Source organism: Rousettus aegyptiacus, unplaced genomic scaffold (assembly GCF_014176215.1).
Source record: "Rousettus aegyptiacus isolate mRouAeg1 unplaced genomic scaffold, mRouAeg1.p scaffold_m13_p_1, whole genome shotgun sequence".
Classification (NCBI taxonomy): Eukaryota; Metazoa; Chordata; class Mammalia; order Chiroptera; family Pteropodidae; genus Rousettus; species Rousettus aegyptiacus.
The window spans coordinates 146,738,925-146,757,392 of record NW_023416284.1 but is presented as its reverse complement, the minus strand read 5'-3'; the positions used below and the strand labels follow the sequence as shown (position 1 = coordinate 146,757,392).

The window sequence follows — 18,468 nt, the reverse complement described above, 5'->3', positions numbered from 1 at the left end:
ACAGTTTTTGTATTAGTTTTTCCCAACACAATTCCAGGTCCTTTTAATATCCTGAATGCTGTTTGCTGAACAAGTTCTAGATTCTATATAGTCATGGTTTGAGAGACTTTCAAATTATGCATACATGTATGCATTCGGGTGTGTGTATGTATGTATATGTTTTAAGGCATATTTTATTAAGGAAGCCTGAAGCCCCTCAGGAAAATATCCTATATCAAGGCTAAAATCTATCATGTAATGATTTCTCTCTCTCGAGGGAAGCAACTGAGGTGAGAGACTATAACACTTTCCTATCGTTTTTAAGCATGTCCACCGAGATCCAGGTGATCCTTTTCCTGAAGATCAACAGCACACAGCATGAGGGATAAGAAAAATGCATAGCAACAAAATTCTTGTTTAAAAAAAAAAAATCCGATTTTGTTTAGAAATTATGCCGGCTTGCTTTCAGTTTCTAACAGAGAATAGGGAAAAACTTGTCCTTTATTTGCTGACATAAAGTGTTAGTTTTGAAAGTTCTAGATTCCACAATTCATACACTGAGGGTAGGTAGTGTTGTGCTTGCAGGGAGAGGGCTTTACGTCATAGGCATTCCACCCCGTCCTCATAATCCTCTCCAACCATCAAGAAAGCAAACCCCAGCTCAGGACCCAGAACAGTTCAGACTCTTGAAGAGTCCCACTTTCAGACGGACAATGCGAGTAATATCTTAATATTACTTAGTATTGTGTTTAGTAAGGAATAGAGAAACAGCCCTTTCAACTGGCCTCTGTTTCTTGGTACCTAAAATTTCATTGTCATTGCAACTTTAAAAACTTTGGTCTGGCTATCCTTAACTATAATCTGTCAACCTCCCTAGCTCAACCTAATTTAGGGGAAGACTGCTATGATAACCAGCGGTTCATTCAAGCTAGGTTTGTATAGCAACTTTACCCAACACATTTATATCAAAAGCACCCATGTTTCTAAGTGTTTCTGGAGCCCCAACTTAAGCGAGGCAAGACCTAATGCTATATTTCTTTAAATGCCATTAGGTCACACTTGCTTTTAAACAGCCAGATCAAACAATTGACTCAAATTGAAATTACTTTCAGCTAACACGCCTCCCCCCTACCCCCCAATCTTTTTCACACGTGCTGCTGCTAAACCACATGTCCCCTATCTTGCACTATGCAATAGTTTTTATTCAGGCCCTCACATTTCCCTTCACTAACTTTATCATCTCGGTTCTGGCCTATTTCTCTAGCCTACTGAGATATTTTTATGTCTTGAGATTGTCACCTACAACATTTCTTATCCCTCCAAAAGTTTGTTGCATCCAAACTTTTTATCAAGCAAATTTTCCATATCGCTTCTGAGATGTTGCCAAAGTTGTTGAAGAGCTCAGAGCCCCGTTTTATGCCCATAGAGGTCATCTTCTGGGTGGACATGGACTCACTGATCAGCCCCATTTCAATATTATTCATCTCCTTGCCTTGGTATCCAGACCACATTTTCCTATCTTATTCCCAAAGGATTGTGAGAGGCCTTTTTGGGAAGATGCCTGGCTAAAGCCCACAAAGGACTATATTTCTCTGATTCCTTTCACAAAAGAAAGTGGGCTAACTGCCCCTCCGCTGAAAGCACTCTGTTTGGGGAATCAGAGCAAATTCTGAAACATTGTAGTAAGGTTACCCAGATCTGGCCTTTTTTACCATCAAGCACTTTGACGTTTTTTCCATAAGATCACTTCTTTTCATAAGACCAAGTAATGTTGAAATTTCAAATACAGAAATGGAATTGAATGTTACTCAGTGCTATTTTAATGCCTGTTTTATAAGCATTCAGTTTAACACTTTTTTTCACTTATAGTAAACTATCAAATACTAGAAGGCGATAAACTAAGCCCCCCGGTCCCATTCCACCAGTCAATAGCCCTGTCTGTCCCTCCTTTTCTTCACCTTCGCCATCACTTCCTTTAATCAAAGTTCATGAACACTGGCTGGGACTGTTTCCTAGTGTGTGTCCCTCTTCCAGGTGCTCCTTTAGCCGAGCCATTTTGCTTAGAGCTACCAGACCAAGTCACTCTTGCTCAAGACTCTTTCAGGGATGCCCCACCATACTCCAAATTGAATAAGTCCAGTAGTCCTCCTCCGCTGGCTTCCAGTCTGCTCAGAGCAGCCATCTTCCCATTCCTCAGACACTGTGCCACCTAGTGGATTAATCACTCTTCCTTAAATTCTCCCCTTGCCTCCCTGATGCCCATCTTTGTTCCTAATGTTCCCAAGGACAGGAATGTCCCAAGGCATTTCTAGATTTAGAAATCTTGCTCTTCTCTGAAGCGATAAACTAAATGCTTTTCCTCAATAAAGCTTTGATTCCTCCATTGGAAGTTATTCCTTCCTCCACTATTGTCCTGTTGGTACTGTGTGACTTCCAAGTGGCGGTTGTCTTGTGTAGAATTATTTCTGTACTTCTCTTATCAAAAGCTGTTCTAGTGCTAGCACAACAGTTTATTCACCTTATGAGCTTACCAAGTTTAGTCACCTATTAGATAGTCAGGTGGATGGATGCCCAGCTGGCCAGCTGGCTTGCATTGAGATTCAAGAGAGGATAGATAATTTGCCATGATCACAAAGCTCTGACTAATAGAATCAATAATAGAGTCAGTTCCCAAATTCGATAATAAGATATTTATCCAACACTGCACTATATTATATTCCATGGTTTTGCTTTGATCTTCTTCATGGAAGTATTAGTAATAAACATCCCGTTTTATGAATTAGACCAAAAGTCTCCTATGTGATGGTTTGCTATGTTGAAAATGCATTACCACTTAGTTTTGCATACCTGGGAATATAAATTTCGGAAAAAGATGTGATGGGCTTTTCCTACCACATTCTTCAAGCTTCAGAAATCATTTGAAAGAAGACACTGAATGTTTGTCCCACATAATTTAAAATGTCTACTAATACCTTAGTAACTTTGGTCTTTTCAAATCTGAAAATCACAATTCTTTTAATAGAAGAGTGCACTCGGCCTGTACTGTCAGCAGTTTTTTTGTCTGGTTTTTGGTTATATTTATTTTGACTGAGGGGTGGGCTACGGATCTGGTGTTTAAAATAGAGTTATTAAGCCCCAGGATGAAATAGTTACCCCACCTAGAGACTGGTGGTTCTGGCTTTCTCAGGCTACAGTTTAACAAAGGCATGATGTTGTCAACCTGAGCTAGGGCTGATTTGCCTCATTTGAATCTGAAAGGGAGCCCACATCCTTCCTGTTGCCACTCAAAGATGCTGAAAAGAATTCACAGAGAAAACAGATGGGCTAATATGTGTTATGTTTCCCAGACGTCCAGTCCCTGTGTACCCAAAACAGTGTAATAATTGGGAATGAGGTTGAACAGGAGAACAACAAAGGAATAAAAGTATAAAATGCTTAAGAAAAGTGAGCCAGAAGCAATTCTTTTTAATCTGCTTCTCAGTATTTTTCCTGATGTGGGACTGTAGATAATAGAAAAGGGAAAGAAATGCAGGACCATTTTTATCTTGCACAATAGACCCACAGAGACTTGCTTTCATTCATGGGTTGACCAACTCCTACTCTACCAATTTCAAAAGTGAGAGAGGCCAATCTATCCTTTTGTTGGTGTTCCTTTCTTGCTTTAAAAAAAAAAAAAAAAATCCCCAAAAGTATGGAATGGCTGAAGCACAAGCCATTTGTTTCAGCACTTCAGTCAGAATTTCCAACTTGCTTTCCATGTTAGTTTTTAAAAAATGACGTGAATTTCATGGCATGATATGGATAGACTGGCTAAAAGAAAAGAAAGGAAAGGAGAGAAGAAGAAGAGCGTAAGAGAAGAGCCTGCATGCCTAACACTTCTTTTCTCACCAAGTATTTCTTGGGTTACCTCTTGGGTAACCTCTAGTACAAGCAAGGCTAATCAGTGTTAGTGATGTGGTCATGTTACAGAAAGTCACAGTTAAAGGAATTTGGAGCCATATAAATAAAGCAAGGACTGCTTCAAAATGGACAGGTATGTTAGTAGCAGCTGAACATACTTTCACTACACGGTTAGAAGTTAAAGATGTTAGACTTAATTTAGGTATAACAGGGAAACTCTACAGAAATGGAGATGTAAAATATGAGATTCTTCCCAGGGGAAATTTCATAGTATTTCTGGAGGTTTTATAATAAGTAAGATTACCATTCTCTAGTATGGGCATTCATCCCTACACTTGCTTAATTCCAAATTTGTTCCCGCTTACAGATTTTAAGTACACATTTATTTAAAATATTATGAGGTTACGAATGCTATTTATCTTGTACTGAAACTTTGCCCTATTCACTATAATTGAGTTATCTCTTAAAACTTTTACTTTTTAAGGAAGAACTCTGAAATCATATCGAAAGTATATAATTTGCCTGGGAGATATAGAGTAACTTTCAGCAGATAATTAGATGCTTTGAAAATAAAAAGGAAACAAGGTAGAACCTAAACTAAAAGAATGACTGGTTCTGTTCCCCCTCCCTCAGGATATTTTAGAACATTTGGGATTCATCTTTTATTAAGTATTTGTTGGCACATCTAAGTTTTTCCATGTTAGAAGTTAAACCCACTTATTTGGGTACACAGAGAAAATGGCATCATACTTTCTTTAGGGTAGCCCAGTCTGTTTATCATAAACATGATTTTTATTCCCATTAAGTTTCAGCTGTTACTCCAGAAAAACTTAATCGAAAGTGTACCACATGTGAAGATCGGTGGACAACATTTGGGGCTCAAAATACCAAGCAAATATGAGGGTATTTTTTTGTTCACCTTCAGCCATGAGTTATCAGCCCTTATGAATTTGCCACAGACTCATAATGTTAGTACTGGAAGAAATATCCACAGTTTTATCTGGATTAACCATTGCAGCGGCTAGGACAAAGAAGGGTGAGGGCTTACCTGAGGTCATCAGTGAGTCAGGGTGAAGTAGCAGTACATATATTTGCTTTCCGTTAAATCATTGTATTCATTTTTTAGGGAACACATATCATCAAACAGTTTACCACTTTGGATCAAATGCTCCAAATCTTCAACTCGAATTAATCCTTTCAATTACTGAGTATACCAACGCTGTCACTAGATATGTAATGGAAACCACAGATTCAGGCAACACAGGTAATTTTAAACTTTCTAGTGGCCACATTAAAAAAAAAAAAAAGAAACAGATTAAAGTGATTTTAATAATATATTTTATTTAAGACAGCATATCCAAAACATTATCATGTCAACATGCATAATATTTTAAAATTTATAAATAGATATTTTACATACTTTTCTTCACACTAAGGCTTTGAAATCTGGTTATATACATCACATTTCAGTTTGGACCAACTACACGTAGTTAGTGCTTATATATCATATCGGACAGTGAGGTCTATACAGCTGACCAGGCCCTAGCTTTGCACTAAACCACAGGCTCCTAACCCTTGAAATTGTAAATGTCTCAGTGTCTAGATCGATCACATTGCTTTTCATTTTTGCTCTTAATATGCCATGCTTTTTGGTGAAAACTCAGAGAGCGGTAAGCAAGCCTGAACTGCTGTAAAATGAGTGTATCTGTTGAAAACATGGTCCAGCTCTTGCTGAGGTAGTGTTGCTGTGTGATATATTGCTCCTGCCTTCCTCGAATTCTGTGAAGTTCCACATTTCCTTAATGTCAAAAGTTCCCTTACCAGCTGCAGCTGTTTCCTGTGGATAAGGCTCTAAATGGCTTTTATTTATGAGATATCTTGTACTATAACTGCTTTCAGAATGAATATGTATTCCACAGCCTGTATTCCAAGTCAGTCTAATTAACAATCTTGAAGAAATCATTGTTAAACTTTAGCTGTAGCTCTCAACAATTCTGTTTCTCACTTTGACCTAATTATAAAATTTATTGTTAAAATATGTGAAGAGGAAGATCAAAGAAGAGGATCATTTCACTTTCTGTTTCTTCACGCATCACCTTTTACATCTCCCAACGCCCACCTCCAGCTAGCTCAGTGAAGGTGACACATGGAATAGTAATGAATGACTGTAGAAGCTGAGGCTATGTTGTATTTTCCTCATCATTGACGTAGGAATAATAGCGCCTACCCCCAAAGACCTGTGAGAATGAAACATAAAGCACAGTATCATCTGACACATAGTTTGTGCTCAACAAAAATTATAACTGTTGTTATTATTTACTTCGCAATTGCTTCAGAAAAATGGATGGATAAAATAGAGAGCAAGTAAGTATATAGAGTCTGAAAAATGGAAAGGAAGCCTGCCATTTTTTTTGGACATTATTCACATGATTCTTGGAACTAAACCAGGCTCCACCCAGAGCTGAGTTTTCTGCAATGTGTCTTTAGCATGACTGTGAACCAACATCACTTCCAGTGATAACGGGAATGTTGGAGCCAAAATGACTAGTTCATTTCAAAGGACAGGGAGTGAACAAAGGCAGAGGGAGGAGCTGACCCAAATAGTGTGTTTCAAGTCATCAGAGCACGTTCATATCTGCTTTTCACAGTGAATTTGGACAGCTGTACAAGAGAAGACAGAGTAAGTGTTTTAGATGGCATTTGGGATCTTTCGTAATGCTTCTTAAAACAATTCTAAAGAGTAAGGAAATAAGAGTTTTTAGGATATAAGACTTTCAAGATAACTCTCTTCTTTCCTTGACATTTGCCTTCTGTCTCTGCTACCCAATAAACCCTCTTAGCTGGAGCTCATTGACTCTCTTGAAGCTTCCAGGTATCATCTCTTGGTTGAACACATCTAAAATCATGCCGACTAGTGACTTGGCACTCATAACATAAATACAGCTCTCTCACTGAAAATTGGAGAGTTCCTAAAATACTTTTGATTCACTTTCTTTCTCTCCTGAACTATGTCAGTATTTAACTAAAATGCTGCTTGTGAGAGGAGGTTACTGACATTTAGGAGAAAAAACAATATAGAATCTTGGTCTCCATGCAGACCTCTGTGGAAATATTTTCATTTTTTAAAGAATGTTATAGTTATCTAAATTATATGTCTAACTATTCAGCCTGAGTACCTGAATTCTCCATAATTTGGCACCTCTCTTTTGGGGACCATTTTTCATCTGCTCCTATAATCCACACATAAGCACTCAGATTATATAATGGTTTCTCTCTTGGTTTTTCTGATTTGCCTGAAATTTTAGCCCCTGTTGTTAGTATGTTCCAACTATAAGGCCTCCCCATAAAGTCAGTGACTGACAGCACAGAGAACAATGGGCTACTTCACCTTAATTTGCACGCCCACCCCTTTTCTTTCTTCTTTGCTTTGGTAGGCAGTTGCCTATTCTAGCAAAATCGAGAGCCATTGGAAACATACTAAATAGTGGTATATTTGGACCATGTAATACTGCTCAGCAATAAAAACTACTATAGTTTTTATTATATAGTTTTAATAATAAATAAAACTATAAAAACTACTATAGTACACAGCAATAACGTACATTATCATGCACAAATATCAAAAATAAGTAGACGCAAAGAGTACATACTGTACAATTACATTTATATGAAGTCCTGGACCATACAAAACTAATCTTTTTGTTCTGTGCACACTGGTAGATACATAGTATTGGTCCATAAATGGTGAGTGTGTGGGTCGGTATGTGGATGGATTCATTCTCTTTTTCATTCATTTAATACTATAGTAGTCTCATTTGTGGGATCTCTGAAGAGGAGACACATAAGAACCAGAATGTTCTGTGACCCTAGCAAAAGCAGACTTGCTAGGACAGTGTCAGTGTTCTGGTGCTGGTCTCTGCTTTCTTGGTCTGAGAGGTGAGAAGAACCTGACAATGCTCTCTTCCTGGGTTGCACTTCCTACCTCTCCTCTGCATGAGGGAATTCCTACCCAGTTCTGGGAAAGGAAACCAGAACGTGCCACTAATAATGGAAACCAGGGCAGGAAAAAAGTGAAAAACAATACAAATACCACTTAACAATAAACTAGCTTTTTACATTTCCCAAATACCTTCACATTTACCACTTTATCTTCACAAAAATCCCATGAATTAAGCAGGGAGGGGATAATTGTCCTAGCAGGCAAATGAGAAAACCGAGGTGAAATCAAGGCCAGATGATTTGCCCAAAGTCACACGTCTAGGTTAGTGATAATGCTGAGACCAGAATAGAAGTCCATGTGCTCCCGCCAAGCTGGGAGATTGTTCAAAAGTCCGAGTTCCCAGGAAAGATCAAATAATTGCTGGAAAAGCACTTCCGATCGCCAACGAAAACAGATCTTTCCAGCTGAGTGCCCTCCCTAAGGCCTGAAGAGTATTATCTGCCAAGTAGCTACTCTTTTGTCTTCTGCATGAACCACCCCAGGCTGAAGGCCACTGTGAAATCTGTGAGAATCAAGAGCGGCTACCCGCTGCCAAAATATACTGGAAACTTATGGATTAAGTAACTGTCCATTTAGATAGATATTAGAGACTGTCTTTTCTTAAATCCTTGCCAGGACACAGGTGTGGGCACTAATGCAGATAGGGAGCTTCGTCGTGTGTGTGTGTGTGTGTGTGTGTGTGTGTGTGTGTGTGTGTGTGTGAGAGAGAGAGGGGGGGGGGGAGAGAGAGAAGACAGCTATTTCTGCTAGTCCGGTGTAATATCTAAAAGCAAACATGTAACAGTAGGATAATGGCTGCTGATCCTGCATTTGCAGCTGCAGCTGCATCATTCCTCTGGGGAAGGCAAGATGGCTATTCTCCAACTCTTCCTAAAGGGCAGACATCGGGAACAAAAAGAGAACTTGCTTGTATTTAATACCACACAATCCGATCTTGTGTCCTGCATTACGTGCCTACCTCACAATCTGGCTACAGAGACAGTTCATCAGCTTTGAGACCCAGGATTTGTTCTACAAGATCATCCAGACCTTCTTTGTTCAATAATAAATAAAATCTCGTTCCTTTTATGGGCAGTGTAAGAGCCAGATCTTTTCAGACATTAACAAATGAGGGACTGTGAATTTGGTCTGCCTTGCTGCCTTGCTGCACAGAGAAGACCACAGTCGCTTTAAACTTTAAACATGTTCGTAATTGTGTTTAGAGCATCATTGACTTTGATATCAAATTTTAACCACTGTCAGGTACCCATCTTCGGAATCCTCTTGTCCTTTTTTTTTTTTTTTTTTTTTACATCCACTCTGCCCTGTTCCCTCTTTCCCACTTGTCTTTCTTTCAAAGTCTCCACTGGCCAGTTTTACTAGCCAAAATGTATAGATGTTTCACTGGTGTCAGTTAGAAAATGAGCTTCTGAAAAAAAGGGCCATAAGGACCTTTGGAGAAGGCATAGGAAGGGGGACCGATCGTGGGACCTGACTTAGTTGAAGCCCTCATCCCTCTGACTCTATAGCCAGAGTTACACAGAAAGTATTTCATTTTATTTTCATGTAAAACCTATTTATGCAGCTGTTTCAGGGATCTGTAATAAACATATGAGGGAAAATCATGACATGAAATAAATACATAGAAGCAGATAAAGAAAACCACATTTTTTTTGTTTTTGCTCCTGAAACAACCTATTAATATTTAACCTTGTTCTTAATTTGGAATTCTGGCCAAAACTATGATGTTAAAGGTCGTCATCAAGCCCTTTTATAGTGTCAGTATTTATGGAGCTTCTCAAACTCGGATTGCATGTGGCCACAATGTAGGACAAATTATAACTCATTAATTGTGTGGATGTTTGTAGGCGTGATAACCCTATCACCAAGACTTCCTTGTCTCTTGTTAATTTCCTCTTCAATTAAATAGAAAGAGAGCAGTAAGTAGTTTCTAGGTTATTTTTTACCTAACATGGTAAATGATACCTTTCCGTATTTATAGTTGGCTTTTGGCCTTTAAATTTAAATTTAGTTCTTCCAATAGTGGTACAGTTCTGTTGAGTTAGTAAGGCTCTTAGGTTCTTTTCCCACAGAGCACGTGTGAATTCTTCCCTTTGCCACAAGCTGAGATTGATAAATTCTCTCCCATGTATTTCACAGACGACTTGCAGTAAGCCAGGCATTGACTCAAATCATCTTTACTCTGTGGTTGGAAGTTGCTAAATATCATGTAAATAAATAAATCCTGGCTTCAGACCCAGAGAAAAGGTTGGATGTTCATATTGGTTCATACACCTTCAATATCATTGGAAGAAGTATATCATATTTTTTCTTGGAGTGTTTGTTTCTATATTTGGAGATGTTGATTTGCCACCCTAAAAGCCACCATTTTTTTGTTTTGTTCTGAAGTCTGAAGAATGAGCATGGATCTTACAGTTAAATAGACATGGATTTGAAATCTGACTCTGTCACTTCCTAGCCATTTGCTCTTAGGCGAATTTCTTTATCTCTCGAGTTAGGCTTCATACAATAAAATGGATTAAACAAACTGTAGGTCATCTAGCACAGTGCCTGGTGTAGAGTAGGCTCTCAAGATTGTTTATCCTTGTTCCCTTTCCTTCTTTTAGGAGGAATTTCTGCAAAGGGGCCTAAAAAGTAGGGTTTTCTATGAATTCTTTGCTTGAAGGTATAGTTTTCATCACTATTCTTCTTGCAAAAATAATAAGACCTTTCTAAGGGAGCCATGAGAACTAATGTGGCATAGCCTAGTGGTTCTCAAAGTATTGCCCCCAGGCTTCTCAGTTCCCAGACCCACTGACTCAGAAAACCTTGGAGGTGAAGCACAGGAGCCTGTGTCTTCACAAGCCTTCCAGATGATTCTCACATGCATAAAGTTTGAGAACCACTAGTATAGTGAACAAAATACCGGACTAGCTTCTTACCTGTTCTGCTGCTGTAGAAACCAGCAGTCATTTCTCCATGCAGGGCTATGGGCTCCTCATCTCTGAACTGAGAGGTGAGATTGAGCTAAACATCCTCTAAAATGCTTTCCAATTCTGGCCTCTTGTGGTCCTAGTTTCAGTCAAACTATGGTAGCATTTTCTTAGTAACTGTGCTCTAAAAAAAATAAACAGAGGGAAAACGACTTTGTTTTCATTATTTCAAAGGTAGTGCATTATTGTGGAAAATGAAAATAAGTAAAACAAAGAGACTTAGAAGCATCCAGAATTTCAATATCCAAAGATATTCCTTTACCCTCTGCTCTTCCATTCCTCTTTATTTTTACGTGAATGCACATGTATACATCAGTCTCTGTGTATGTACATAAACATCTCCCCACAGGCATTCAGCATCCAGAAACTGAGTATCTGCTCTATGCCAGGTATAGTTTTGGACACTGTGGGTACACAGCAAACAGTCATAAAAAGCCCCTGCCCCCAAGAAGCTGTCTTTCTCATGACAGGAGGTAGACAGTAAACAAGAAATTAATATTTAAATGAGATCATTTCTGAGAGTGTTAAGTGCTATAAAGGAAATAAAACAGTGATTTGATACAGTGACAGGGCAGTGGCCAACTGAGCGTTGATGCCAGGAAAAACCTTTCTGCGAAGGTGACATTTGAGCTGAGACCTGAATCCTGGGAAGGAGCCAGCTCTGTGGGTATTTGGGGGAAGAGCATTTCAAGCAAAGCTTGCACAGAGGCCCTGCGGGCGGCCAGTATGTTTGGGGAAGAGGCAGCCCAGGGAGAGCTGTAGAACATGGAGCCAGAGGGATAGGCAGGGTCCCAAGCAAGGATGGCTGTATCATTTAAATTTATTCTAAATACAATAGGAAACATTTTAAGACTAGAAATAACTTTTTTTAAAAGATCACTCTGATTGCCATGTAGAAAATGTATTATGAGGGCAAGAATGAACACAGGAAAAATAGAATCATATATTTCTACCAAGTGTTTTATAATTTGCATATTTCTCTGAACTTTCTCATAAACATCTTTCAGGATTATTAATATTCTGGCACATTATTATATTTAATGGCTTTATAGGAATCGGGTATATCATATTTTTTTAAGCTCCTGTAGGTGAGCGACTAGATTATTTCCAATTTCTGTTATGAATAACACCGAAATTACTGTTGTTATATCTTCATATGCATCCTTGTTTTTCCTTAGAATAATTCTTAGAAGTGGAAGTCCTTGGCAGGATATATTTGAAGACTTTTTCTTGAATCTATTAGTTGATTTCATCTGTAATTCTATATATAACCGGGCATTCTCCTTTAGGCGACTGACTTTTATTAGCCTGGGACCAGAGAGAGGCAACTGAGGCACTTTCCTGGGGTACATAATTTAAGGGCACCCCTAAAAAACTCAGTAATCAATATAAGTAATATCTTAATGCTATCTTTTTTATCCTGGCTATTGAGCTTTTTGGTATCTCTTTATATTTTGCTTCCAGGGCAAGTGCCTCAGTCACTTTATTCTAGGCCTGGCCCTTCTTTTATATAGGAAAAACATAAGCAATGATTTGTCTTTGGGGTTGAGTCTGGTTTTTACTTATCCTTTATGATGTACAGAATTCAATCATGAACTTAATTGTTAGCTACATATTAACGTCGCGTGTTTTCATTATCATCTTCTTTCTCAAGTAATTAGAAAGCAGATATGTAATAGGTAATGGGTCCTAGATCCGTGTTCCTTACTTAACAGGTTGTAGGGTGCAGTTGTCTAAAGCACCATACTTTCCCTTAGCCTCATGAATGGCTGTAATCATGTAGGATGTGCTTCCCGTTCCTGCTCAGCTGTCCTGGGGTTATAACTAAGAGGTCCGCATGGCTCTATGTGGGATTCAGAGGAGCTCGCTGGGTGCCAAACTAGCCTTCTCTTTCAGTGCTGGCCATTTATTCTCTTTATTCTGCTCAGACTTTTTACTACTCTCTACTTCCTCAGAAAAACTAGAAGACTGAAAGTTAACATTGGAGCTTTTATTTATTTATTTATTTAACAGAAAAGAGAAATTGGCCACAATCCAAAAGAGAAAGCTCTTCAAGTGACCAAATAAGTTTTCAGTTCTATATTTTGGTTTTCTTGTCTACACCACTTCCAGCAACTGGTCTCCACCCAGAAGTCAGGAGCATTTTAAGCTCCTTTCAGCAAATAATTGAAAACAAAGAAAAAAAATCTTTGTATGTTGTAGGAGCCACTACCCTCCCCTCCTCCCACCTCTCAACCATATGGCTTGTGTGTTCACGACACCATTAACCTTGGATATGCAGACCTCCATCCCATGACCGGTGTCAATCTCATATTACTCCTGGGGCTGGGCAGCCCATCACACCACAGAGCCAGGGGCCACTGTCAACACTCCAGAGATTTTTCCATACTCTACCAGGCAAACTGTGTTTTCCACTGTTATTTTCTCCTTACTGAATCCATGAGCCTATTTGCAGCAAACAAATGAGTGTTGGGCATATAAGTCAGTAGGTAGATGGTAAGCAAAATGATTAGCATCGGAAAAAAACCACAAGTCCAAAAACTGTTAACCCAAAATGTTGCAAAGCCACATGCCTCCAGATCATTCAGTTTTGGTCAAAGGGCGAGTGTCTAATCTGACTGGCAGAGTCCCCTGCTTATACCTCAGCATAAGTAAAGGAGAAGGCCTAGGTGGCCTTGCTTAGATGACTTTGAGATAGTGGCTGTCCCCAGCATCTAGCATGTGATTAGATCCAGCACTGGTCTGTGAAGGTCCTAGCGTATCCAGAAGAGGCCCTCTGGCCAGGCGACCCGGGCCCTGTGGGGAACGGTGTAATGGGAGAGGCTGACAATGCTTCATGAAGCCACAGAAGTGATCCGTGAGGAATCAGAATATGGCTATTCCTTATTTCCTTTGATATTCCTGTTCTCATGCAAGCCAAGAGGCCTCTGCCGAAAATGCCAGATGAAGGTGTATTTGAGGAAGTGGTGAAGCTAAATATAATCCATTCTGTCCTGAGATCCATGCGCTCATCTCTGTTATCAGCCTTCAGAGCAGGGCTTCCGAAAAGTCTGTACTTGAACATCAGTATTCAGGTGAAAATGAGCTTATTACATGCAGAAATGCTGTCTGATTAGAATGCCTTAGTTGCCATGACCCCGTGGAATTAACTCCTTGATGGTGTGATTCAGACTGAGATTTTTAACTCAGGGGTTACACTAAAAACTCCTTTTCTCTCTAAGAGATAAACAACCTTCTGTCCCCACCTTCCAGCTATTACACTAAAAAATATGAATACCGTATGACTGTTGTGGTTCCTTTTGAAAATTCTAGGCAGTGGATTCTTTCTGGGGTTGAAACCAAATAAAGGTTAGGCAGATATTCAGCTTTCTCCCCTCTTCATTTCCTTTTTCATTTTCTCTTCATTTTTATCAGAATAATTCATTTCATTGTCTACTCAGTTAAACTCATTAAATGTTATCCTTAATCCAAGGTGATTAGTTTGGTACTGTGGCTGTATGCCAGTAGTGGCAGACTTGCTGTCTCCTGGACAGCTAGGAAGTCACTAGATGTCATTCGTACCTAGGATAGAAAGACCAGTCATGACCCCGAGAGAACCTCTAGGCTCCAGCATGCCTTCTGTCCTCACACACGCATGCCTGTTAAACCGATGGTTTACTGAGCACCTATTGTGTGGCCAGGTAATGGTCTAGATGCTGTCTACTTATTTGAAGCATACGAAATAGATATTTCCCTTTTTTAGATCAAAGATGGTCAGGTTATCAATAACTTTCTATTAGTAATTAATAGTAGAATATGCTGATTCTTATAAAAAGTGGCATAATCCACAGTGCACAGGGAGAAAAAGAATAAGTTTAGTCCCCTACTCAAAATGTAAACCCTTCCCCTGAGTCATGGCTTTCTCCTCTCTGACACCCTGAGACAATAGGAGGGATGAGAAGAGGGGAAGAGGAGAGTGACGGAAGGAAACTCACCTCTGAACTAAAAGAGTGAAATTGAAACCATTAGAAGACAAAGCACTCCTGTCTCTTCCCACCTGCTCAAATAATGAACCTCCTGGCGGAGGCCTCTCTTGAGACTGTTGGCCGGGCGGGCGGCAGGCAGCTCCAGTGGGGACCGACCACAGCAGTTCCAAGTAAGAGATGGAACCCAGCCAGGTTCCATGGGAAAGAGGCCTAGTCGTTTGGAGATGGGCTCCGTGTGGCTTCCCGGAAACGCGGGCCGAACTCCATCTGTATTTACATCATATCATCATTTTGATTTCCTCCTAACATAGCGTCATCGTCTCCCACCCATGTGCTCCTTACCAGAACCCTACATTATGATGATTTAATAATTTAAACTAAACAAACTATCTCCACCCTCAGTACATTACTGGTGCTGAATAATAGAGCAGATTTCAGGTGCCCAGTGGAATCGGTAGAGCTTTTGACATGGTGAAGATATTTTTAAACTTGAAAGAATAGTATCTACATGGTAATCAGTACCTTGCCCTGAGGGTATTTCAGTTTCAAAATAGGAAGATTATTAGAACCGACAAGCAGAGGGAGGCTTTCTAGCCAATCTGTGCACTTTACCCAATTGTTCACTTAGAGATAGAGGAAGAATGGACAGTGGAAGACATTCTTGACATCAGGAGGAGAAATGAATGGAAGTGAGGGTGACAGAGAGCCACCATCACACAACGTCCCTGAACAAGAGCAGACAGAGTAGGAGGAAGGCAGCTTCACATAGGAAGGCAGAAAGCTCCCTTTGCTGCTATAGAAGAGGTTCATTATCTCACTTCATGTTCATCATCATTTGAAAGTATTTATTGAAGACCAGGTTGCACCAGGCATTGTACTTGTGTTGGACTCAGTACACCAAGAATCACAAACAAAGATGTCCGTGTAAAGGCGTGCACAGAGAAGACACGTCACCTGTGTTAACCGTGGCTCTTCACCAGGGCTCACCCTTCAGCCTCATCTCCTGAAGCCTCACTTAGATGTTTCCTGTTCTTGGCAGCACCCAGTCACGGTGGGCACTTCAGGGCTTTGTGTTGAAGATGAGGATGATGATGATGTTACTGACTCCAAGATGAGGTGGGGTTTGCATGAGGAACGCACAAGCTGAACCTCACCCAGGCAACCGGGGGTGACAGAAAAGGGAGAGGAGGAAAGGACAGTGAGCTTTCCCAGATCCTCCAACTAGCTCTCTTTGTCCAGGGATCAGCACCCCGAAGACAGTCACACAACCATGTGCTTTTCCCCAGCACTCCTACCCAGGGCTCTTCCCTGTGGCTAAAACTACAGGACTTGTGGGCAGTTGTCGGTGGGGGGGGGGGGGGGAGGGGGGAGGCGGGACTCAGCTCCAAACACAGATTTGAGTTGCTACTGTAAGCTTCCAATTCCGGACCCTTGCAGCAGAGTGAGAACCCCGCATTGCTAGTGGAGCTATAAAAAAATGCAGATTTTGGGCCCTCCCCCAGACCTGCAGGTTCATGTGGGCATGTTTCTTTAGGGTGTATGATTAGGAGTGGAATTGCTGCTCACGGGATAGATGAATCTTCATCTTTACTAAATAAGGTAAAATTGTTTTCCCAAAGTAGTTGTAAGAGTTTACATCTCGCCAGCAGCATCTGTGACTTTTGTCATTCTACATTTTCTCCGGTACAGCAGGTCCACGAATAATGTCGTTTCATTCACATTTCATCATAACACTTATTTATATTAATTAGCCTATGATAAAATTGATTTCTTTATAGGTCATCTCACCACAGCTCCTAGAACCTATCAAGGACATTAAATGAAGACTTACTGTACGTGTTATTGGAATTACAACATAGAAATGAAGGGGAGAGTTTGAGGTGGCTTTTTTTTTGTTTTGCTTTGCTTCATTTTGTTTTGTTTTGTTTTGTTTTGTTTGAAAATGAATGACAATTTTCTCACCTAGCCTAATTGAAAAAGCACAATACTGTAGTACCAAAAAAGTGATAAAATTTGTTTGTTTCTTTGTTTGTTTGAATTGGGGAAACAGGACCAAAAGTAAAAAAGAGAAACTTGCTTGAGCTATTATTTTAAGGTGAAGAAGAGTCAAATGTTTGAGGCACAAAAAAAAAAAAGAGAGAGAGAGAGAGAAGAATGGAAGATTAACCAGCAAGTGTGTTAAAGCAGAAACATTTAAAAGAATGGCAATATGGTGAAGAAAAACAAAGTTAGAAAACATCTTAGTAGGTTTGGAAAAACCAGAATTGGTATAAATGATCAATTTGTTCTACAAGAGATACGTAGATCTACCAATTTTTATCAACAGTTTAATTTTAGCAATGAACCTATGTAGAAAATGCAAATCTTAAGAGGGAAGCTAGGAAACGAACAAGGGGTTTAGAGAGGGGTGCATTCAGGGAATGTGTATCCATATTAACAGTGAAACCTGATGGGAACCAAAGCCATATAGGCTGGCTATACAAAGGGCCATTTTTTTTCCTCTGGGCTGATAATCAGCATGTCGGGTCAGCCTTGGTCGAAAAGAATTATGGCAGAGCTGTTTGTTGCCTCAGCTCATTCCAAGGATGTACCATCGTTACTCGCTGAGTCAGCTTGGGTTGTAATCAGCCAGAACTGGGACAGCATGTGAAGCCACAGTCGGGTCACCGTTACCTGGAGCTCAGCATGAGCGCTGGGGACAGGCCAGTTCTACTTAGTGCTGCGGCAAATCGCTGCTGCCCAGAGCTGATTGATGACTGTTGCTGGCGGATGAGCAGGAGTTTCCATTCTCTGACTGCGGTGAGCCTGTCGATGTGAGCAGAGCTGTCATGGCTATACTATGAGCCATCTTCTGACATTAGTCCAAAGAATTTGTAAATATTACATATTTCATGCAAAGCAGGTGTAACTGCCACTTCTGCACCATGATAAACACATTTCTGTTTGATTTTGTGGAGTAAGTGTCCCACCGTTGGAGGGAGAGGGTGGTGGGGTCCCCTTCACCTTACACTCACCTGCACGTCTAACTCTAGCCCCCTCTTCGGGCTCCTCTTATAGACATGACAGGATATCGCTGTATTGCTGGATACGAGCCCTTTTTAGTGGCGGTTGTCTCTCTCCAGATGTCCTGCATTGCAGTATCCGTTTCTGTTGCTGTCTGTTCTTGTCTTGTTTAGGCAGCCATCTACACAGTGGCACGCAAGCCTCTGCCTCCCACTCCTGCCAGCCCCAAACGATCTTGGGCTTCTTTTTGTGACAGGGCTCTCAGAAAATGTAATTTACATCGTCAGTAGTAAACCACTTCTGCGGCAATATGATTATGCTCACAGGCAACAAAAGCTACAGCTTTGCTAAGGTTGGGAATGATTTATGAGGTATGAATTATGCACAGACAAGTAGCTAGAATGCATAGAGTTGTTTGTCCAGCTGAGGAAGTCACATCTTACTCAGATGCCTCTCTGTCCACCTGCATGCAATCCCTTCTCATTCTTTGCCTCCCTGTCTGGCTACCCCATGCTTCCCTTTTCTCTTCCCCATTTTAGTATGTGTCTATCAAGACCCAGCTTTACTCCCACTAATACCAAATAAGTATCAGCTGGCTAATGTACAAATGCTTTAGCCTATTAGCACATGGTTAAGAATGTATATCTTA

At 40.3% G+C, this 18,468-nt stretch overlaps 1 protein-coding gene across 7 annotated transcripts in view; it reads left to right on the top strand.

Annotated features, from left to right (window-relative positions):
- The window catches only part of FYN (FYN proto-oncogene, Src family tyrosine kinase), a 198,977-nt gene that overhangs the window by 111,649 nt on the left and 68,860 nt on the right, over positions 1-18,468 (top strand). The window contains exon 1 of one of the 7 annotated variants that reach the window (XM_016136989.2): positions 5,006-6,559. The exons of the other annotated variants lie outside the window; for them this stretch is intronic. The gene's annotated coding sequence lies outside the window, so the exon portion shown is untranslated. Of the gene's footprint in view, positions 1-5,005; positions 6,560-18,468 lie in introns of those variants that run through there. 7 annotated transcript variants of the gene reach the window in all.